The 4,924-nt window shown below is 39.8% G+C and overlaps 1 long non-coding RNA gene across 2 annotated transcripts; it reads right to left on the bottom strand.

Moving 5' to 3' along the window:
• Window positions 1-588: 588 nt before the first annotated feature.
• LOC115763633 lies at window positions 589-1,636 on the bottom strand. 2 transcript variants are annotated; one of them, XR_004017926.1, is made up of 3 exons: window positions 1,440-1,636; window positions 1,253-1,376; window positions 589-1,182 (listed from the first exon to the last, which is right to left on the bottom strand). It is a non-coding gene; the product is annotated as an uncharacterized LOC115763633 (long non-coding RNA). The 2 variants fall into 2 exon arrangements; XR_004017927.1 differs by having other exon boundaries at window positions 1,269-1,376.
• Between the last annotated feature and the right edge of the window lie 3,288 nt (window positions 1,637-4,924).

Raw genomic sequence — 4,924 nt, 5'->3', positions numbered from 1 at the left:
ACCAACGCAAGCCACCACAGCCCTTCTTGGCAATAGCAGCGATCTTGTCGCAATCACGCCCAGTGAGACCTGCACATTTAGCATGCATCATATTCTCACACAGCCAGCAATTAACAAATTGCGGCAGTGCAGAATCATCAGCCTGCTTGAACGTGCACGGTTTCTTACAGCACAACATAATTATTTAATGCGTATGCAAATTGCGAGAGCACAGAGCAAAACGAAAACGGTGCACAAGATAGAGCAAGTAAATACACAAACAAATTGTTTGGAGCAAAAAGCAATAGAAAAAGTTTGCGAGAGCGCGATGCACAAGCAGAAAGTATGCAGCGAACACACGCACAAACAAGTGTATGCACAGGGGAGCACCAAAGCAAAAGAATCAAAACAGGCAATAACAACAACACGGAGCTGATGCCGCGTTTTATAAAATGTAATAATTAACAGACTTACGCTGCACAACAGATAACACTTTGCACAGTTTATTAAAGCTTCTTAAATAAAGCACCGAAAAATGCAAAATTTTGAAATAAAAAGCAGGATAAAAGCGCAAAAATATATAAAAATCTTGGAGCACAAGTAAAACACGTCAATCACTCTCAACTGAGAACTCTCTCGAGTATAAATCAATTAAAGCTATGAAGCCTGCCAAACCAAAACCAATTTTCTAACAATTTCCAACCAGCTTGAAACAATAAATTTTGTTGGCTGTGCACACTCTTCTCTGTGTGTGTTCACTGCATATATTGACTTTTAATTTGTCTGTGCTAAAGGTAACTGTTGTCCACAGCAGCTGCCACAAGTTATTTTATGCTTGTTATGGCTCCATAGAGCTCCCTTATTTTATTATGCCCGCTGGATAACAAAATAGTTGGCAGTTAGTCGTTGCTTTTCATTCGCACTCTTTAACCATTTTTTAGTTCACACCGTGTCATTTTATCCATTGGGAATTGACTTGATTATTCATTAGCTTCAAATACAAAATATTTGATGTGGATAGGCAAGAGATTTTCACCAGTTGAATATCTCAACTTGCGCATCAGTTGAATATTTCAACTTGCAGCATCGCGTAGTTGGGTCTCGATTGGCTTAGTTTATAACATGATCTTTAAAATATCTAGACTATTTTGAGGATTCCTATATATAACTTCCTTCAGTGCAACAACCCTTTTAATATCTAGACTATAATGAAGAGTATGTTGAATGAATGTCTTAATATTTAAAGCCCAAGCTATATTACACTTTGCCTTACCCATCCGTAAACTTACTATATCGATAATATTCAATATTATCGGAAACTGCTTTCCTCGAATTTATTAGGACCAACAGACTTATTTATCCTCTCACTTTGATTATGCGTGGTGAACAGATAATTTCTAGAAAAAGACCCTTCAATCTTGTATTCAATATTTCTCGAAAGTTGCCAATTCAATTCGCACCTTAATCTCTTGATATATCCTTAATTTCCTGAAAATCCGCCGCTTCCCATTTTCTGACGAATTGACCTTCGTATTTCCCACGGAACGTATTTCCCTATGAATTTTTCATTTACGTCAATTGTATTGAACGAGCATTCTACGTTGCTTCTGCCAAGCACGAAAAAAGAAAAAGTTTAATAATTTTTAGCTTTGTGAGAAGCCTTTGTCAAACGTACTATATCAAATCGGCATTTTAGTTTTTATAAGTCATTCTCTGCTTCAAACATTTGCCAATTGGCAAACAAAATCCACATAAATCAAATTCAAAGCCAAAGAAAACAGTTTTTTATTTTCATTTTTTTTTTATTTTAGAAATTGAACCTGCAAGCCCTGCAATCCCTTGGTGCTCTTAAAACTTGTTCCCTTGGCCGCTTTACAAAATTGCCATCGTCAACGTCTGATTCTAACCCCTCTCTCCCTCCCACCCTCTCACTTGCTCTCTCTCTCTCTCCCTCCCACCCTCTCACTCGCTCTCTCACTCTCTCTCTCTCCCTGTCTGCCTGTCTTTCTTGCCCGCTACTTGTCACTCTATACCTGCGCTTGCTCTGGCACAAACACGTAATCGAATAATCCAATTTGTTTGCGCAAAAACTGAAACTTTTTCGTCGTAGGGCTTCAATTGACGACGTAGCTTCAGCTAGTTCTCCTCCCTCGACCTCCTCGTTGCCAAACCTGCCTAACATTTGCCAAGCAATTATTTAAGTATCTGGTGAACCTTGCCGGGTTTTACATTTGATATTAGGCACAAACGATTGACTATTTTATTGAATTTGAATTTTATGTCAAATGATGTAATTGCTGTCTTTTGTTTTGTTTATCAGTTAAAGTTTCCTATAAATTCCTGACTGAACTCTTTAAGTTTTGCATTTTCTACACACCGTTCGGCCTTATAATTAACAAACTGTCCTTTTCGAGCTTTACCACACCACCTGCAGCGCCACTTTTCAACCGCTTCAATGGACATCCTACTGTTGCATTGGCCAACAGTTGTCGACATTTTGTTGTTAGTTTTTGCCTGTTTGCCAAGCGTTCACACATGATACGTGCCCACACACACCCAAACCCGCACACAAACACATCGGGCGCGTACACACACCTTTGCCAGCATTTTGTGTAACATGTGTTGCAATGTGTTTCATTGGTTTTGATGCCCTGTACTTTTCGAAAGTGGGTAAATGTATATAATTATCTTTAAGTATAAAATAGTTTGTCCCTAATGACTGAAGGAAGTTAAAGTTTCAATTGTAATTACCTGGTAATGCACGCTCAAACGGGTTCTTGTAACATTCCACCTGCATTTGTGGAAAAATAACGGAAAACGGTTATATAAAAACCTTTTAGTTCACCACAAACGTTTCTTTAAAGAACTTTGTTCAAGTTCATTCGAAAGGTGTCTCCACACTTTGCAACACTTTTGCAAAACCCCGACTCCTCTATAGATATGGGCGATACATGGCGGATAAAATTTCGGGCTCAAACTGATTTCCAACAATTTTTATGAGTATGCCCTCAAACTGGTAACAGGGTATTTTCGAATCGAGCATTCTAAACCCTATATTTTTTGTGTTTGCTGCATGTCAACAAACAAGCTGCAGCATTTACTTCGTTTCTCCTCTCGGCTGCCTATATCGCTATCTTTTTGTCGATGGCATTGACAGTTGTGCTCTTTGAGCTTCATGCTGCTAGGCTCAAGGTAGCACTCAAAGGCTATTGAGATATGTAATCCTTATTTTTATTACACACCAAGACAGAGATTGATATGTGCACACAGATCTAGAGGTAGGGAGAACTAGCGTAAGTGCATCCAAAGCCGACAAAGCGCCTGCAAGTTGCATGCAACAAACTGAAATGTGGCAGCACTGTGCGTGCGCCGGAAGCCATTGCGGGTTAAGCACGCACCACCAGCAGGAAGCACCACTGACAGTCAAGGAAGGAATTCAGAGGAAGGGGCGGGGCTAGCGACGGAAACGCGCGACGCGACATTTTATGACAGGTTGTGACTGCACTGGCAAACCAAAAAAAAAAAAAAAAAAAAAAAAGACCGCAGAAGACATCAACTACTTGTGTGGTAAATGGGCAAAGCAAAGGGAGGTCGTACGGTTGATTTTGGCCTGTCGGGAATTAGGAATGCATTGTCTGAGCACAGCTCAGCGCAGTTTTGTAGTTCATTTCTCAGTTTGCTCAGTGCACTACAATTCCAAGTACCTAAATCCACTCTTTGGCTCGAGCGCGGGTAGGGTGCAGGGTGCGGGATGTAGGGCGGGGGTGCATCACACTTGAGGGGCTTCTGACTGAGGACTGTCGTTTTTCAGCCTGGCCCAAACCAACCCTTTGGCCCTCAACATCTTGGCCAACAAATTAGCGCATGCATTTTTTTGTTGTTGTTATCTGGCAGCACATTCAGTTTGGTTTGCGGCGTACAACCGGCAACAGTGACGGGTTTTTCCACGGGCTGCCACAATTTTGTTCTTGCCACTTACCACTTGCAACATCTACAACAATACAGACTGCAATTTATGTCTTGCCAAAGTGAAAATTTTCTTGCCGAAACTTGCACACGCAAATTGAGTTTCTTTCACAACTAACTTTGTGGGTGTGCACGAGTGTGCACGCGTGTGTGTGTGTGCCAGTGTCAAAAGACCGCCTTGACTTGTCGTGACAATAGCAAACAGCTGACAAAACATGAACTACTTAGAATCCATGCTGTGGTAAGCAAATTTAATAATAAAACTCTTCTATTATCCACGGCTAAGAACTAAATCCAATTACGTAACCTAATTGTGTACTATTTGGAAACATTTGTTAAATTTGCTACCGGTGCCAGTTTACAGAGTTATATATTTTTCTGAATAATTTATAAGCCATAAATTAACCATAAATAAAAAAACTAGGCAATAATAGAAATTGCATTTGAAAAAGCTTTGGAAAAAGTTTGCATACAATAATTTTGCACCGTGTAATTACGTTAATTTAATTTATTAATTAATTATATATTCAATCATAGCAAAAATATGCGCATTTTAAATAAGTTAAAAAAATGCCTAAACTACAAAATTTTATCTGAACACTGAATTCTGGCAGCCGCACAAAATGTATCCCATAAATGTAGCCCAAAGGCAGCCAGGCCTTGATCCCTTGCCTCTCCCTGTAACTGTCCAACTGGGGGCTTAGAGAAACTCCATTATGACAATTTTCAAGTACCTAACTTAGCTTGGGGCTTGGGGCTTAGGGATGGAAGCGCCTGCGCCTCAAGCGCCTCAAAACAAAACTTTTGCGACTTTATGAAAAATAATTTGTTGCACGTTACGCTCACTGCCGCTGACCTCAACAGCTGAGCAACATTCTAATCTAAAAGCAGACGACATTTTTTTTTTATACTTACAAAATATTTTCAACAAATATTTTACTTTGCTCAGGGGAGAAATTAGGAGAAAGCAGAGTCCTTC

Source organism: Drosophila novamexicana, unplaced genomic scaffold, assembly GCF_003285875.2.
Source record: "Drosophila novamexicana strain 15010-1031.04,08,12 unplaced genomic scaffold, DnovRS2.1 tig00000770-arrow-pilon, whole genome shotgun sequence".
Lineage (NCBI taxonomy): Eukaryota > Metazoa > Arthropoda > Insecta > Diptera > Drosophilidae > Drosophila > Drosophila novamexicana.
The sequence above is the reverse complement of the archived record's forward strand: the minus strand, read 5'-3'. Positions and strand labels throughout refer to the sequence as shown.